At 42.2% G+C, this 19,425-nt stretch overlaps 1 protein-coding gene across 1 annotated transcript in view; it reads left to right on the top strand.

The window, feature by feature from the left end:
- Tmem182 (transmembrane protein 182) overlaps positions 1-19,425 on the top strand; it is a 50,306-nt gene that overhangs the window by 12,954 nt on the left and 17,927 nt on the right. The window lies entirely within an intron of this gene.

Genomic DNA, 19,425 nt, shown 5'->3' with positions numbered 1-19,425 from the left:
TTGCCATTGCCCCACTTTGATAATTATTGTATTTGTCCCCTCTCTAGAAATAATCCAGTGTACTTGTTCTAGTTACTTTCTATTGCAGTGATAAAAATGCCATGAACAAGGCACCTTACAAAAGACAGTGTTTAATTTGGGGCTTATGGTTTCAGAGGGTTGGAATCCATGATGACAGAGCAAAGGTATGGCAGCAGGAACAACTGAAAGCTAATTAATGTCTTGATATGCACGTCAGAGGCAGAGAGAGTTAACTCAAAATGACCACCCCCAGTGGCATACCTCTTCCCAAAGGCCACACCTCGTAATCCTTCCCAAACAGTTCTACCAATGAGGGACCAAGTATTCAGACATGAGCCTATAAAGGCCATTCTTCTTCAAACCACCACAGCACTATTTTCAAACAAATTCCAAACATTATGTATTTTCTATGATAAACATATCAGTATACATCTTTGGCAGATGCTATACTACCGCAGGTGATCACAAGGATAACACAGCGGCTCCCTCTTTCCTTCAACTTGACTTCCTTTCTCATTAGCATCTTCCATTGGAATAATGCAAGTCCAGTCCAGGAAATGGACATAGATAGATAGACTTTGTGTGTACATATCATTATTTATCACATGAGTAGATCTGCATGGTATGAACACCACCCACAATCACCATCCAGGAACACTCTATTCCTATGAGGTTCTTCACCCTGTTACTCCTTCAGTCTTTTATCTCTAATCATCCCAGCCCCTTAGCATTCGCTAATGCTAATATGCTATATATAATTATGTTTTTATCATTTCAATATTATTAAAGGAACTGATACAATATATAACCTAATACTTGCTTCATTTATTTAATGCTCATGCCCTTGATATTCATTTTTGCATTTTGATTGCTTGATATCAATTATTGCATGCATCAATAGTTCATTCCTTCTTATTGCTAAGTACTTTGTTTAATCAATATCCAACTTCAAGGCATTTGGGATGTTTTGAATTTGGGGTGATTAAAAAGAATGTGTATTATTTTGCATGGCTAAACACTTTTAGCCCAGTAGTACAATGACCATACAGTAAGTGAAAGCTTATTTATTTTTATTTTTATTTATTTATTTTTTTGGCTATAGGGCTTCAGAATGCTGTCCAGGCTGGCTTCAAACTTAATATTCTTTTGTCTCAGCCTCTCAAGTGCCATGACCTCAGGTGTGCACACCCTAGCGGATGAGTGTTCCAGTTTCTCAGAAGCTACCAAACTCTTTGCCTGTACAGCTGTGCCATTTCACAAGCTCAGAAGCAGTGTGGTGAGGAACAGGGTCTCTGTATCTTCATCAACACTTTGCCACTAGTTTTGCCTTTGAACATTCTAATAGCGACAGAATCCTGTCTGTCCCTAACTGCCATGTCCTCAGTGTTCCATGTGCTGGGATGCACTACCCACATGTCTCCACCCACAAGCTGTCTCTCTGTTTTCCCCTATCTCCAGCTGGGCTATATGCCTTTTGCCATTGGATGTTGGAACTATTTTATTGTTTAAAATATGAGTTATTTATTGGTTAGACCTTTCTAAATATTTCCTGTTGTATAAATTATTTATTTTAATGGGATATATAGGAACTTCTATAAGATGAAGGTGACAGATTTTGATGAAGCTAACCTTAATGATTTAATTTTAAAGACCATGATTCTAGTGTCATGTGTAAGGACTGTTCCCTAGTCTTTAGATCTTGGGGAACTTCATGTTTTCTTTTACTAGCTGAACATTTTCAAATTTAGAATGAAGTCGTGATACATTTTGAGCTGCTGTCTGGGGCTGATTATTTGACAGTGGATGAACAATTGTTTCAGTTCTCCTTGTTAGAAATGCTGTCCTTCAAAAAAACAAAAAAACAAAAAAACAAAACAAAACAAAAAAACAAAACAACAACAACAACAAAAAAGAAATGCTGTCCTTCCTCCTTCTAGTCTTTGCATTGGTGTAAAAATTTTGTTGAATGTTCTTGATTGGGTCTTCTGCATCATGGATTCTGGTTCATTCATCCGTGTACACGTTTCTCTGCCAATACTACATCAGAGCCTTATGCATGTTACAAGCATCCCACCATTGAACTCCATCCTCAGCCTTTGGATTTTTGAAACAGAATCTCACTGTTCAGTGCAGGATAGCCTTGTATTCACTCTGTAGTCCAAGCTGGCCTGGGGCTTTCTATGTAGCCCAGTGAGGCCTCAAACTTGTGATCCTTCTGCCTGTATTACCAGGGTGCTGAGAATGCTATACATTTCAGTTTCATATGTTCATTGCTAGTATATAGGTATTTAATAGAGTATTTGTAGAGTGGTGTCATATTTTCAGAAAAAAATGAGTGGAAAGTACTGATTTTCTCATTGTTATCTATACAATATCTCCTTCTACTCCATTCCGTATAAGGCACATTTGTTGCAATATATACATCATTAGTAATTAAAACCTATCATTTTAATTAAGATTTATTTTTTATGTTTATGTATTCTATGAGGTTGGGCAAATGTATTATGACCCACACCATCATTACTATGTGATTTAGAGTTGTTTTACTGTCCTGTAAACTCCTTGTGCTCTGTGTACTAAGTCCCATCTCCCAGAACCCCAATAAATACATTTATTGTAGGCTTATTTATAGCAGCATTAAATTTTCTTTTTTTATTTACATGTATGTGCAAATATATGCCACATATACATGTGTTTGCACCCTTGCAGAGGCAAGCAAATGAAGTAGGATCCTGTGGAGCTGAATTTGCAGGTGGTTGTGACCTACTCAACAAAGGGGCTGGGAACTAAACTTGGATTTTCTGGAGGAGCAGCAAGTACTCTTAACTACTGAGCTATGTCTTCAGCCTCTAGTGGTTTTCAGCTGACCTGTTTATATACCTCTATGGTCATTACTCATTATCCACCTGAAATATGTTGTCATAGTCAAGTGTGAAACTGGCAGCAGAAAACTTTATTTTCCTTATAATCCTTTACCTTATGGCAAGGACAATTGTCTCTCAAGTTTCACATATCCTGAGAGTCACATGCAGTAAGTTACTTTACAAAAACTTTTGTCATCGAACATGACTAGGAAAATTCAAGAGGAGAAAGAATAGGTATTGTACTCACTCATATTTTTATGATCGGTATTATTATTATTTTGGATAGAGCACTGCTGTTTTGTTTTTATGCAGAAGATTCCCTCTGTGGTTCTGAACAATTCTGGTGACGACAGATTCCACTATTTTCAGGTATCTGATAGTGTGGTGGTGTCCCTTTCATTGTGCAACGCTGTCCTCATGCTAGGTGTTAAGTCTGAAGTTCAGAGTTTTTAACCTTTCAGGGTTTGAAGAACATGCCCGTGCTCCCGACCCTCTTGCTTGTGACAGATATTCACTGTTATCGTTTTTTTTCTGTCTACATAAGGAGTTATCTCCTCCACCACTGCCTCAGTGATGCCTTTCATTGCCTCCTGGCAAGTGCCAGAAGTTTGATGATGCATTTGCTGCTGTTGTTACAGTTTTACTCTGATTTTTTTTTTTTTTTTTTTGGCTTCATGCTGCTTGGGCTGTGCTTGGCTACTTTAATCTGTACATTTACATCTTCTGGTGACTTGGAAAACTTTCAGCAATCATTTCTTTGAATGGCTTTTCCAGCCTGGTCCTATTTCATTTAACCTTCGAGACACAGAAGACATACATCCTTCATATTTTGTCATGGCTCCACAGCTCTTTTAGTCTCTGATTGTCTTTGCAAGTCAGTCTCCAGTCTTGTACAGATGAGGGGATTTCTGTTACTGCATTCAAAGCCTGTCGACTATTTCCTTCCCTCTCTTCATCCTGCTGTTTAATGTATTTGACAATTGTTCTTGTGTTAGTTATTTCAGGTGACTCAGTTTTCATTTTAAAATGCTTATTGTACCATCCAGTTTTTATTTGGTTCAGGGATTTTCAAATTTGTTCCCGAAGCGTTTCCATAGCAACGGCCTCAAAGCCCTCATCAGATAACAAGCCTCTGCACCATGGCCTTGGTGTCTAAGGACTTTGCTTTTCGTTAATGTCGCAATTTCCCTGATCTTTCGCATTACTGAAGATGCTTAAATAGGAATTGAATCAGTAAATAGACTATTATATGATCATGGACCTTGTTTAAAATTGTTATTTAAGTCAGATTTTCTTGATATTGCTCTGGAGAGGGAAAGCATGGCTTCATTTGCACCCATTAGAGGTGGTCTCTAAGCTTCTACATCCCTAACCTGTGACACCTGTATGTGTATGTGCCTTGTTCTGCTGACAGACAGTGAGGGTCTGGTCTCACATTTGCTTCCTCTGACTCTGTCCTGGCTGGGTGAGGCCGCATTACAATGCCACCCACAGCCTTCACTCACAAGGGTAGGGCTTGGGAGAAGTGGGCAGCAAGATGGTGAATGCTCTGCCTCTCTGGTGGGCCTCCCATCACTCCATCCTGGTAGGAAAAGTTATGCTTCATCTCTGATGATTAGAAGTCCTGACACCCCATATGCTCTCCACGGTTATCGTGGAGGGTGGTCTCACTGATGCTTGGAGGGGATAAATAAATGTCTGGGCTTCTTGGATGCAGAGTGGATGAGCTGAGATAACATCTCTGCCATGGTGTTTGGTGGAAGGGACTCTTGAGCTTTTCTGCTTTTCCTCTAGCGTTTGGCCAAAGTAGAGAAGGCTTGTTTGAATGCACTGCACAACGGCTTGTCTAGTCTTTTGAGTAGGGCATGTTTATTTCTTTTTACTCTATCTGTGTACCTTCTTGACTCCAACTTTGGGACACGCAGGAAAATGAGAAAGCCCTGGCAACTCATCCCTGTGCTGTTCCTTGAGTTCCAGTGTCCCTAGCTTGCCTTCCTTCTGCTGTCCACCTCTATGGATCTTTTTACTGCTCATTTTACGTGTGATTTCCAGGGTGTTTAGTTGTGCCTGACAGGAATAATAGAAACAAGTGTGTTTACCTCATCTTCCTGGAAGCAGAAGGCTGCTGCTACCTGGTGAGGAATTTTGATTTGTCACAGGACATTTATCCATCCATTCAAGTGACTGCAGGACAGAATGCCTCAGAGAAAAGAAGCAGCCAGAAAGGCAGAATGGAGATGGCTGGCCTTCAGGCTTAGGACAATCACTGGAGGCTTCTGCATGTGGCCTGTGATCTGGAACAGAATATCATGCAGGAACAGCTGGCAGGGTTTACTGATGGATTAGATGTGGGATGTAACAGAAAGGACACTGAGTGATAACTCTTTTTTGTCCTTAGCAACCGGAAAGATGGAGATGTAAGTGTTAGGGATGAGGAAGGCTGGGCAAGCTTTGCAAGCATTTGAGCATGCTAAGTGAGTGTTATGTCAGCTTTGGGATGGGAGTCTGGGGTTAAAGGCAAGAAATACATATTTACCAATCATTGTATGGAGGTAGCTTTAAAGCTTCAAAACAAGAGGAAGCTCTTTGCAGAATGAGGACAGAGGGACGACAGGTCAGTGCAGGGACAGCCCTAAGATGTTCCATTGATGAAATCAGAGAGAGGAGCAGGGGCCAGCCCAGGGAACTGACAGTGAACCTTGGAGCTTAGCATCTTGTTCAGGACAAAAGCAAAGACTGTTTAATGAAATGGCTTACCTTGTATTTCTTTTAGTCAGGCCCACTATCTAACTGCACTCAGCCCAGGGGCCCAATTCTGGGGGTTCTAATGAGTCAGCAACAGCTAACTAGTTCCCAAAAGCCAACTGAGGAGAAGATGATAAAGACAGAAAAGTCATTTCTTCTCAGCATAGGAGAAAAACAGCAGAGTCATGGCTGGAAGTTCATCTCTTAGAAAGACTAACCAAGTTTTAGGGTGATGTTGTGAGGGTCAGGGGCTTGCAGAGCTGGTCATCTTGGTCAGGTGACAGTCTGCCTGATTGTGGTGCCAGGTTGGGTCAGAGAGTGGCTTGTCTTCAGTAAGATAGCAGCTGCTACCTGGTGAGGCATTTTGATTTGTCACAGGACATTTATCCATCCATTCAAGTGACTGCAGGACAGAATGACTCAGAGAAAAGAAGCAGCCAGAAAGACAGAATGGAGATGGCTGGCCTTCGGGTTTAGGACAATCACTGGAGGCTTCTTCATGTGGCCCGGGATCTGGAACAGAATATCATAAAGCTGGCAATTGAAACTCTGTTGATTATAATGACCCCTCACATCTTGGAAATAACTTCTTCTTATCTCAACATCTTCAGCCTTGAAGGTAGAGGATTATCATCTTTAGTTCATACCTCCTTAGGTGACTGGCATGCCTAAATTTCTAGGTGAGTAGGAATCTGACTCAGAGTCTAAGGGGGCAAAGGAGACAGATTCAAAATGAAGGCAGAAATGCATATGGCTGCCCATCATGGCTCTAGTGAGGAGTTAGTGCTTTTTATGAAGAGCAGCCTCGAAGCCTCTAGTCCTTATTGTAGTTTCATAAAACATAATAAACATGAGTACTGCTGGAATTACAGGGCCTCTGACCTTGAGAAACTAGCAATAATTGGAAAATGCAAAAATGCCCAAAGCAAAAAATGCCAAAGTGACACCGTCTTACTTTCTTAATAGTTAGTTACTTACATTGTTCTTTCATTTTATCTGCTTGTAGAAGCCTATTAACACTGGTAGTGTATAAAAAAAAGCACAGCAGTTTTTAGTTTTTATTTATAAAACTTTTTTGCCTTTTTTTCCTTTGGTTTTTCAAGATAGGGTTTCTTTGTGTAGCCATGATTGTCCTGAAACTTGGTCTGTAGAGCAGGCTGGCCTCAAACTCACAGAGATCTGTCTGCTTCTGCCTCCTGAGTGCTGGGATTAAAGGCATCTATTTCCTTTCTCATTATAGTTTATAGAGCAACAGAAACATCCATGAAGCTAACATGAAACGCAGTGCTCATGCTGGCCCATCCGCTGTACCTTTGTGTGTCATGTAAGAATCTCAGTTGCCTCAAGAGAGCACTTGAAGCAGCCAGTTGGCAGCCAAAGAAATAAGGTTTCGGTTTTTCCATTCAATGATGCTACTGAATTATCAGCCTCTTCCATGCCTGTTACTTGCTTCATAATTAATATCAACATGAACAAGCTCTCCTTCCTGAAAGAATAAATGATAGTTAACTCTGCTCCATAAATGAATAAAAGTGGCCCAAGAACATGGATTCAGATGGTTCTGGACACCATGTTCTCCTCTCGAGGGGGATTACACGCACGTTTATAGTCATAGAACAAAAGAAAGTAATAATAAGTAATTAATAATAATAATAAGTACCAAATAGATTGGCGGGACTTCATGTAATAAGGTTACAGCAGAATACAGGTTTCTGGTAATAATGGTAACATTCTTAGCTTTTGGATTGGGGGAAGCTAATGATCTGCTAAATGAATATATTAAAAATAGTTTTTATATAATAGTAGAGAGAGCGTTAGATTAGATACAGAAGCAGACAATATATGGCTACTATAGATAACTCATGAAAGATCTGGCTACTCATCTGCAATATTCTAACTCTCCACAGTCTGAGATATCTTTAGAGTCGTCAGTATGGGTGTGGCTTAAAACCAGGAAACTTCAGTTCTCTATAACACTGTAAGGAAAACCATTTGTGTGTTCCTCATAATGATAAAGACTTTCATACAAAACATGCTGATTAATTTAGACGATTCAGTAAGTTCTCAATTTTTACTTCTTAGTTTTGGTATAGTGAATCAATGTTGCTCTGTCTTTTGCTATAATTCTACTCTTCACAAATTAGTTTGGGGTACTGAGATAAAAGGAAGCTGAGATGTAAATACAAGTATTTAAAAATGGGCTTGCCTTATCTAAAGTGGGTTTATAGCATTTTTTAAGTCATTGCCTCTTTTTTGTTTGTTTGTTTGTTTTTTTGAGACAGGGTTTCTCTGTGTAGTTGGGGTTTTTTTTTTTTTTTTTTTTTTTTGGTGCCTGTCCTGGATCTTGCTCTGCAGACCAGGCTGGTCTCGAACTCATAGAGATCCGCCTGGCTCTGCCTTCTGAGTGCTGGGATTAAAGGCGTGTGTGGCGTTATCAGTTCATGGCCAAGGCTATGTTTGCATCCACAGTCTTTTCGCTTTAGTGCTGTTGATGTCCTGTGGGATATTTGTGAAAGTCAACTTGCTAATTTGTTTCCAGAGCAACAGCAGTTGTTCCTCAATCAGAGGGTGTTTGCTCTAACAGCTCGTGGTGTCCAGCAGCTAGGGAAGGAAGTCTTCCAAAAATGTGTCCTTTCACAGCAGATACGTGGGGAAAGCAAGCTCTGCAAATGTGCAGGAAGAAGCTGTGGGAATCCTGGGCTGGATCTTTGCAATGGTTTCCTCCACTGAGACATGAGTTTCTCCACTCTCCAAATGAGCAGTTTGAGACAGCTGCTTCTTTCCAGCCACGAGTTGGATGTTCAGTGTACACAGATCTTTACAAAGGGGTGTATTGGCAGTGTGCTTGCTGGGACTCTATAGAGAAGAGCTGGAGGTGACCTGTGAGGCCGCTGCTTCAGCCTCTTTATGAGAAGAAATAGAAAGCCAGGGAGGCTGGCTTCTGAAGAGCGCATGACAAGTAGTGTCAGAACAGCCAGTGAGGAAGAGGAGAGTGAGCCAAGGCTGCCACTGAGTATTTCCATTGCATCCCTTAGGGTCCGTCCACCCCTGAAAAAGGGCAGATCCCTGGCAGGTCCTTCTGATTGTGGTTAGTAAATGCTGACTTTGAAGGTCCGGGAGCATGCTTCTTGCTTAGTGGGGAAAGTGTGACACTGAATTCACTGTGGGGATCATGGGAAAGGTTTTCCTTAGCCCTTTAAAGTTTGCTGATGTGAATTGACAGAAGATTAAGTGGAAGAAAAGATGGACATATTGAGCCCATGAATGAAAGGGAGCGAGGGAAATGTGCAATTCCCCAGCAGCCCAGCATGATTTAGAAATTCTGTGTGCTTTTTCTGCAAAGGATGAGGAGAATGAGGGGTTGAGGTGAATTCCAGGGGAGGAGAAGTAAATGGTTTTTAGACAAATTCAGTGGCTTTGCAGAAACACCCCATAGCTGGGAACAAAAGTCGGCGGAGCCTGCATAATAGACACCGGATTACAAATGATTGTCTTCAGGATGTGAATGGGACCTAAATACAGGACTATTGTGTGTGAAGAAACCCTATCCAAGTGCTCTGGCAAAATTGTGATTTCTTCTTGTTGTAAGAGCTTCGAGAAGTGAAAATTCTGGGACGGAACTAGAAGAAATTGTTTTGTTCCTTGGTGGCTCCACACATTTACCAGGCAGGGAGTTATGACAGGGGTCCCCTGCGGTGGCATGTGCTGCTATGCTCTCTGAGCCCCTTTAACTTAAAAAAAATGATCAATTTACCCGAGCACTTCATATTAGGATGGCAAGCTCGTTAACTGTGTGTCCAAGATGTCCCAGCTGTCTTGTTTGTTGTGGGAGTCACTTGTCTTCCATTACTTTCTCTAAGGCTTACATTGCTTGCGCATGCGGCCCACATCCAAATCCACCCCACTCCTGTTTCTGCACTGGCCAGCCTCTTTCAGGGACATCAGCTGGTGGGCTCATGCCACAGGGGCTGGCGAAATGCCACCTCAGCAGCCAAGGCCTCTTCTGCTTGTCTTTTCTTTCTTCCTGAAACTCTATGGTCCTTTATCGTTAGCTTCAGTTCCTTGGGAATGGCTTCCAGCTCATTTCACTTTCTTCATAAGACACTTTCATTTCCATGAAGTATTGTCAGGTTTTTGGTGTTTTATCTCAAAATACTTAACCTCCAAGGGAAAGTAAAGTTCTCTAAAAGGCAAAATGGATGCGAGACTTTGGCCTTTTCCTTATGTATTTTTTCTCATGCAAAACCAAACTGTTTCCTTGATGGTTTTGACAACAATACATAGAGGGGCTCTGTAGCCAAGTTTTAAAGAGCTAATTCGTGATTTTTTTTAAAAAAAAACATTTCTGGGGGAAAGGCCTAAAACTTAAGGCATACCTGTTACTTAGAAAAATTACTGGACTCTACCAGGAGCATCATTGAGTATCTCTTAATGATACTAGATCACGCTGGATCCCTTCTCTAGCATGAAGCTTGCCGTTGTCCTGCCCCTTTATGCCAAGCCACTGGCAGGTCCTGCTGGATTTCTGTCTTCCGTTTCCATCTCCCTTGCTTGTGCTGTCTCAGGACTGCCGTTCTTCCCAGCCATTCCTGCTCTCTCCTCTTCTCAGAGTCACTTTCCCCAGGAAGCCTTAAGCAATGTGCTAAGATGGGGCCTGGTACCCTTCCTACAGTCTGTGTAATGTCCCATCCACCTGTCACACCTATCTTTGGCACGGCTGATCACCGACTGCCATCCCATCGAGGATTTCTCTACATTTTAGGCATTTTCAATGATATAATGCAATACCAGTAATTGATTACCTGCCACAGCTGACATAAGATAGAATTTCAATTTGGTGACTGCAAAAATGGGATTCCGTTTAGTTGTTGATCACTTCTTTTGTTGTGGATCTTACGACACACACACAGAGGAAAACAGCAAAGCATTTTAACACTGTGTAGTTCTTTAAAAATGTTCTCTTTGGCCGGGCGGTAGTGGTGCACACCTTTAATCCCAGCACTCAGGAGGCAGAGGCAGGACGCTTAGAAAGGAATCCTCACTAGTGAGCGTCTGCTGGTGATCTCCTAGGATGTACTCAACAGTTTCAGGCAAGGATATTACAATTTTGTGTTTAAAAATGTGTAATAAAGTAGTTTTATAAGCATTTCCTTCATGGCTTGCTGTGAAGGCCACCAGGTCTTTTTTTAGAGGTCCATCAGAAATTTTATGTTTAATGTAAAGGAGATCAGTGGGTGGAAAATATGGCCTGCCTTAGGCATTCAGAGTGGGGCAGGAATCAAGACAGGAGGTCCTACAAACATCCCTGTTCTGGATTCATAGGTATGCACTGCTGTGTATGGGAACAAGGAAACATGGAGACAGAAGCCATAGCTCCAAGGCCCCGGGTGTTAGCATCTGTTCGCTTGATTCCTCAGCCCTTCCTTTACATGAGGGTCTTTCTTCCCAGTGCAAATTCAGCCACTGTGACAAAGAGGTCTAGACAGGAGATTTAGTTCCTTTTGAACTAATTAGCTCCACTGTGTTCTCTCAGCACTGCATATCCCATCAATCTTGAGACTCCAATGAAGATTAGCTGAAGAGTTAATGATCATTTACTCATTCATATTTTATTGAGCATCTATTTCATGTCAAGCCAAAGTTTCCACTTGAGTTAGAAAGATGAGGGAGTCCCAGTCTCTGCCCTAGAAGGAGTTCATGGCCCACAGGTAGGGCGAGTGTACACACAGAGAGACTGGAGTGCAGAGTATTCATTCTAGAGACTGGCATGTATCAAGAACATAAATGAGTCCTTGGGTCAGGTGTTCTGCTTCAAGCTTACAGCACCAGAAAACAGGGAACACTATTGTCACATATTAAGGAAAGAACCACTCCTGGAGAGGCCAGGAAATTGGCTCAAAGTCACATGACTAAGGATGGGCACTCCATCTCTTGAATCTGTCCCCTTTTCTTCTTGACCAACTCATTGGCTTTATGGGCAGGCAAGGACGTAACTTGCTCTGTCCCTGCAAAGAGAGAAGGGTGGTGATCAGTTCTAGAGGGCAAGTCGTGCCTTCAGTCAGGCTGCGGTAACAAATACTACCGCACTGGGGCAACATGAATCTTAAAAGGTCTTATTAATAGAAAAATCTGGAGCCAGATATTGGGGTGAATGCTGAAAGATCAGAGAAGTAGAATAAGCCACAGCCAAACTCACCTCGCCAATTCCTCAGCTGATCCTGTTTCTTCAGACTGAATGCCTCTGAGTCCTCATCCGAATGGATCTCAGCTGAACTGCTGCTAAAAGCCTAAAAGTTTAAAAGCCTCTAGTTCTTGGTCCTCATGCCTTATATACCTTACTGCTTCCTGCCATCACTTCTTGGGATTAAAGGCATGGATCCTCCCAAGCGAAGACATGAGATCTCAAGTTCTGGGATTAAAGGTGTTTGCCACTGTGCCTGGCTCTGTTCCCAGTGTGGCCTTGAACTAACAGAGATCCAGATGGATTTTATGCCTCCCGAGTGATAGGATTAAAGGCGTGTGTACTACCACTGCCTGGCCTCTACGTCTTATCTAGTGGCTGTTCTGTTCTTTGATCCCCAGATATGTTTATTAGGGTACACAATATATCAACCACACACTGGTGGCTGAAGAAGCAGAGGTTTGTTTGTTGCTGCTGTTGTGGAGGGAAGAAGTCAGGGTGAGGTGTGCCTGGGTTCCAGAGAGGATCTCTCTTGGTTGGTTGTCTTCTTATACTCTCCTCACTTAGCAGAGAGGAACCAGATACGTTTTCTTCACTTTATGAAGTCACTAATTCCATTAGAGGACTGCAACCTTATGACCCCAGCCAAACCCATTTCCTTTCCAAAGGGCCCTACCTTCCAATGATCTCTCACTGGGTCTGGGGTTAAACCTTCAGCACATGGGTATGGGGCAGGAAAGACACAGACATGCAGTTTCCCACAAGGAGGAACGCTGTGACTATAAAGAGCTTTGCAAGATCCTTGAAGCCTGATGATAACACCGGCCCTCCTTTGAGCTGAAGGGTAAGCCCAGGACACTCATGTGGTCTCCTGGATTGAACAACACAGGAGTTTGTACACACCGTCTTAATCTTCACTGCCCTAGATGACAGCATTCTGGATGCTGCTGCTACCAAGCTGTACTTTACTATCACAGACACTCCTTTACTTACAAGGAGGTGTGTCCTAATGAAGCCATCCTATGGTGAAAGTGTGTGCTCACCATCCTAGTTCAGAAATGTGGCCAGCTGTAGGTACTAGTTGATTTCTCTCTGTGACAATAGATCTGATTGAAAACTGCAGCTGGCTCATGCTGCAATCAATCAATAGAGATGATCCATGGCTCTAGCCTAGGGAAAGATCAGTTCAGATTACAGTGTCTACTGACTGAAGACCATTTAGCACCTGGTTAAATTGGGAAAATTTCAAGTGAAACCATTGTAAGTTGGGGACCAGACAGTCCTATGACTGTAGCTACTGCTATTACCATCAATAACTCTGCAAAGTCCTCTGTCCCAGCATCAGAGAAGGCTCCATTTTCCACCTTCTGTCTCCTTAGGAGGCATTAGTGGGTTAATAGGTGTGAATGCATTCATACCTGAATACTCTCTACCCTTCTGGAAGAAACACAATCTTCCCCAAGCCAAAATGGAGGGGGAGCCCTGCTCCCTTGCCCAGCATGCTCATTCCTTGGCACTTTGGCTAGTTTTACCCCAGGGAGATTAATAAGCTCACCAGGTCTCCCACTGTACCTTTAGTCCTGAGCAAGTCCATTGATAGTGACGAGTGGCTGCTTAAGCTAGATCAGTCCACAGATATGGACACACCGTACAGACTGTCCTCCTGCCTTGGGGCAGATGTTCCTGTATTTTTAGTCCTGTTTGTTACTGCCAAGACAAGCTGCTCAAGGAGATGAAGGACAGGATTACTACATGACAAGCATCTTGCCTCAGGCGGCAGCAACATATCTTTGAGTCCTTGTTTGTGCTGGAGGGAGGTGGGGCTGTGGGATTTGCATTGGCTTCACTGGCAGCATTTGAAGCTCCTGGAGTTGTGCTCAACAGGTTTCACTGGACTCGCCCTGTGTCCTTCTGAGGCCACAGAGCAAGGTTTGAAGAGTGCACACCAGGTATCTTTGAGTTACAGGTAAAATATTCATAACTGGGTATGTGTGTGTAACTGAATAACAAAACACCACAGATTTGAGATTGTGGCCATTTGGATTGACTTCTCCCTCTGTACTTTGGACAAAAGAAGTCTTATTATCTAAATGAGAATGTTACAAAATGTCGAGAAGGTAGTTGTAACTTGACAGAATGAACTGTGTGGGTATATGGGTAAAAGATGGGGAAGACATTCATTTTTCTTGCTGGTTTCTCATTACCTGTACAACAGTGCTATCCCTGTTTATTTCATTCCTGCTCCAATGGTTCAGCTGTAGGGCAGCCCCTCATGACCCCCACTTGTAATGCTACAATAACTTGTTTGTCCTTTTTTTTCTATCAGTTTAAAGGTGCATGCATTTTGGTACCATTTCATTGATGATTGATTAATGACCTTCAGGGGCTCTCTAGCACTGGGAAGATACAGGCCCAACTTGGAATGCCATATAGGCTTCACTGCCCTTCCTGGTCCCTCATTGTCTCATTCTACCAGAATGGCATCTGTGGGAGATGCTTACTCTTACTTCTCCCACAGAATTCTCCCCTCTTCCAGTTAGAATGACCCTGACCCCGTCTGTTGCTGCCTGAAACAGTAAGACATTAAGGCCAAGCACAATGTATTTTTCTTTTCTTGCTGCTGCTCAGCTTTGAAATGACACCATGGTATATATTAAAGCCTGCTTCCACTGGAGCACTTATCACAGTGTTCAATGAGTATGTTTTTCCCAGCTGTAATGAACTTGTGAATGAAAGGATTGTGTCTGGCCTTATCAATTTGGGGCACTTTGTATGTAAGCAGCATTCAGCATGCATTTGCTAAATCAGGTGGTTTCTGGTTATCAGCAACCTCAGGAGTATTTTTGGGGGGTTCCTGGTAGATGTGAATGCTAGGCATGGAATTTACTCTAAAGCAACTCACAATTAAAGCTTGGGGCTGATTTTGCCAATCATCATTCACATTAATGAGGTTTTAGTGCCTTTTTATTGTATTAATAGTGGAAAATAAGTACCTGGAATTTTGTGTTTTTTTTCTTTACATAGGAATTCAGAATTTATGCTAATTGTGGTATTAAATTCCTGTCTGTGGTAACTTACATATGTGCACAGATATACCCATAAGTACATGCACACATGCAAGCCCACACACCCAGACACACATGCATAGACACACACAGGCACACGTGTACATACTTCCCACCTGAACACATACTATTGTGCAGAATTAATTGTCCATGATGTTTAGAGATCTTCACTGTCCCGTTCTTTGGGGTAATTTTTATGGTTCCTTCCTAAGAAGTTCTTAATAAATGTTTCCTTATGCTTCCTACTTATGCTAGTTTGGAATGCGTCTCTTTAGGTCTACTCAAGGCATGGGTACCTTGGTGTTTGTTGAGATGTGAGGGTGCAGTGGCCGGTGCTCTTTGTGGTATGGGTTATGAAAAGCAGGGAGACATTATGAGCAGCCTTACATTTTACCTGCACACTTGTCAAGGAGCTAGACAGTCTCTAATGAAGTGGTGACTCTTTGTCTCTATGAGTAGTAGCAGAGTGCTGTCCAAATGAAAGCTAAAGATGCCACACAAAGGGGGATATATAGATACGAACATGAAACATTACAGAGCATATGGTTCGGTTCAACCAGGGCTGATGGTTTTTAGTCCAAATCTTCTAGAATGAAATCACTATGTACTTCAACTTGCTATGTAGCCATGTTTGATCTTGAACTTCTGATTCTCCTGCTTCTACCTCCCAAGTGTTAGGATTAGAAGAAGACGCCACCACACCCAGTTTATGCTACACTGGGAATCAAACCCAGTGCTTTGTGCATGCTAGGCAATCACTCTACCAGCTAAGCTTTATCACTGGCCCCTGAAGAATTTTTTAAAAATAAATGTCCTACTCTGGATTGACAGCTGGGGAGCCTGCATGGGACTGACTTAGTCTCTCTGCATGTGGATGGCAGTTGTGTAGCTTGGTCTGTTTGTGGGGCCCCTAGCAGTGGGATCAGGACCTGTCCCTGGCACATGAGCTGACTTTTGGGGACCTATTCCCCATGCAGGGATGCCTCACCCAGTCTTGATGCAGGGGGAAGAGCTTGGTCTTGATGCAGGGGGAGGAGCTTTGTTGACTCCCATGGGAGGCCTGCCCCTTTCTGAACAGAGGAGGAGTGGATGGTGGGGGATAGATGGGAGGTGAGGGGAGGGAATGGGAATAGAGGAGGGAGATGCAACTGTGCTTGGGAAGTAAAATAAAAGGAAAATTTATTAAAAAAAGAAAAATAATAAACTTCCTAGTAATTTATTATCAGTAAATGTCTAGTTTGTATATTTATTTTATATACCTATATAGTAAGGTTGCATAAAAGTTTTTTGGGAACCTTTAAGAAGCCCTACCATCATTTATAATCTTATATACCACAAACTCTGTAGTGTGACCTTCTAGAAGCTCTCATTGGTGGATACATACATCTTTGTTTCACAGAAGAGACAGTGGCTCAGGAACCTCCAGCTATCGATTCAAGGTTATTATTATTCATTGAGGTAGTGACAGACACGCAGGACACCAATTCTAATACCTACAATTTTCTACTACATTATGTTGACAACAGTTTAAAGTGTGTGTGTGTGTGTGTGTGTGTGTGTGTGTGTGTGTGTGTGTGTGTGTGTCTGCTGTCTGTCTTTCTCTCTCTATCTGTGTGTATGCCTCAAGTGTGCAGCAGGTACCTAAGGAGGTTAGAAGAGCGTTTCAGATCTGCAGAAGCTGTATTCTACCAGCAGTTGTGAGCCACTTGATATGGGTCCTAGGAACAAAACTCAGGTCCTCGGAAAGAGCAGCGGGTGACCCTAACTGCTGGGTCATCTCTTTAGCACCTGCTGACAATAATTTTAAACTTTAATATTTAAATTCATCCTAAGGAATTTAGAGGAGAAAATTATAGTTTACTCTATTCACAGATACTAATCACGTTTTCCTTTCTTACTTTCGATTTTTCATGCATGGTCTTGTTTTGAATCATCTTGACCTCAAGATCCTCCTTCAGAAGTTCCTGTGGGATGGGTCTGCTGAGGCAAATGCTTCATTCCTGGGTCACAAATGGCCTTATTTCTCATCTGTTTCTCTGAGACATTGTCACTAGATGCGGAATCTCAGGCTAGGGGGTCTTTCCTTCTGGCACTTGAGGTGTTCTATGGTGTTTTTCTAATTGTTTCTACTTTTTGAGATTATAATTTTTTTTACTCTCTGTTCTTCCTGGTAAGGAATTTGTGGTCACTGCTCCCTGCATGTGACATGCACACGTCTTTCTCTCTCTGAATACGTTGAAGACATCTAGAGTTTGTAGCCACTTTCCTTTCAGCTGTCTGAGAGAATTTCTTTGACCTTATAAACTTGGGAGTTTCTTGGGTCTATAAATTCGTCAACACTTGTCGAGTTGATGAGCTTTGCTTTATGAATGACTTTGTTTCTATACCCAAATCTCTTGCCTCTGCTTTAGGGATTTCTACAGATACAATATATGAGAGCTTTTGATTCCATCACACAGGGTCTGGAACTCAATTCATTTTTCTCAGTGTGTGTTCCCCTTTCTCATTCGTATTAGAAAATTCCATTTGCTTCACCACACAACCCACCCACTCTCTCCTTCCTAGTCTCCTCTCAAGCACATCTCAGCATTTTACATTTTCAAAAATTATTACTGCAAATCCAGAAATTCAGCTTAGTTAATTTGTTATAGACTCTTCCTTTCCTCCTCAACATTTTCCAGAGCATTCACTGCAGTTCACAGTGCTTCTAATACCAGTTTGAAATCTAAGGACTTAGACGTGACTCAGTGGCTTTCTATTTGCTGACTCATGGTCTGTTCTCTAAAGCATTGGTCAGAGTTTCATGGTCCTGGTATATCAAATAACTTTAGCTTTTAACCTAGACCCGTTTGAATATTGAATTTTCAGACTTCATATGTTTTTTAAAAATCCAGACAATATTAACCTATTGTTTCAACAGTAAATCATTCTTTTCATTCTGTCTCTTATGTCGGTGGTGGCAGTTTTGACATCAACGGAGCTTGCAGAAGCCCTGGGGTCCTGCTCTTGGTGTGTCCTACCTAGGGGCTGGCTCTGGGGCTCAGGAGACTTCACAGTGTCATCTGTTTCTCAGAGACTTTGTCACACTCTCTTGGGCCTCTGGGCCTGAGGAACCCGGGAGTGAGCTTGATGTTAGTGTGGGTCGGAACAAAGAACTGCAGTCTTCCAGCTCTCTCCCCTGTGCAGTTCCTCTCTCCCCTCTCACTTCCAGATCGAGTTCTAGTCCAGCTTAAGCCTCCAGGATTATGGTATAGATCTCTGTAATTCTGCCATACAGCAAAAACAGCAGGAACCAAAAGGAAATATTTAATGAAGATTTCCCCACTGCTGGGAAAACAAAGATCCCCTTTCCAGGTTCCTCCGTGCGAAGCATGGATCATCTCCTGGATCTTGGGTGCTTTGCCTCACTGGGGTAGAAGTTCCCAGATGCACTCTGGGGAGAACTGTGTTTCCTGACTACTGAATATTTTGCCAGCCTGACCAGAGTTACAAGATACATAACATGGCAGGTCTGGGAGCTATGTCCAAGTGGTCAGCATTGAAAAGTAAGATGGAAGCTAACGTTTCCGCCCCTGCAATCACCCCCAACCAATAACAGTCTTTCTTCCCCCCAAACTGTGATGGCCCCTCTTCTCAGCTTTCTATAATCCTGTCCTTTGTTTCTTAGGATGGCAGTTGATTGACATGTTTATTCCGTACAGGCAGGATTGAGACACATACATTTTATTTCCCAATAAAAATTCTATATTTTCCTTAAGAAAATGGTAATTTGACTAATATGTCTCCCTGAGATCACCCCCATTTATACAAAAGAGAACTCATTTTGGTGTTTTTTTGCCTTAGGGAAATGATGGATTTGTTTAATAGATTGGTAATTATCCAGCTCAAAAATGATCATTAGGACGCCTTTTCATTTGATTACTGTAAATCACTAGCCCCACAGTCCATTAATCACTAGCTACATGCAGTACCTCAGCCCTGTCTGTCCTTGAGTAAACGACTCCCACACAACTTCATGTTGACACTTCCTTCCTCTAATACAAATATTTAATAAAAGCCATATTCCATACATATCTGATACAAAGTTTCTTCTGATACAAACTTTTCTTAATGATGTAACTTTTATTGTCTTAAGAATAGTTCCCATGAGAGCCACAGTCTAAATAGAAGCCAGCTTTTTTTTGGTTAAGGCTATCAGAGGCTCACCATTGTACAAATATCAATAGTGGGGTGAGGCAGTGTTTTGTGTGTCACGGGGTAACCTTTTGTGTGGCTTTTGGATAGCTAGTGTGAATCACCAATCTGTGATCACACCGGGTAGATCCTTAAGTATTCCCACTTCCAAAATGGAAAAAAACGTGGCCAGAGAAATGAGCTCCTGGGGCACATTTAGAATTTGCGTGGTACAAATGCTGAGCAAGAAGCATTACTGAAGTGTGTCAGGATGGGCTGAGCCTGGTTTCCGGCTAAGGATTTCTATTGAAGATCATTCCTGGTCCCCTGTGTGAGTTTCTACCCAGCAGTCCCTGAACGAAGTTAGAATAGTGAG

Source organism: Peromyscus californicus, unplaced genomic scaffold (genome assembly GCF_007827085.1).
Source record: "Peromyscus californicus insignis strain IS unplaced genomic scaffold, ASM782708v3 Scaffold_19__1_contigs__length_69161282, whole genome shotgun sequence".
NCBI classification, from domain to species: domain Eukaryota; kingdom Metazoa; phylum Chordata; class Mammalia; order Rodentia; family Cricetidae; genus Peromyscus; species Peromyscus californicus.
This window is presented reverse-complemented; position numbering and strand designations above follow the sequence as displayed.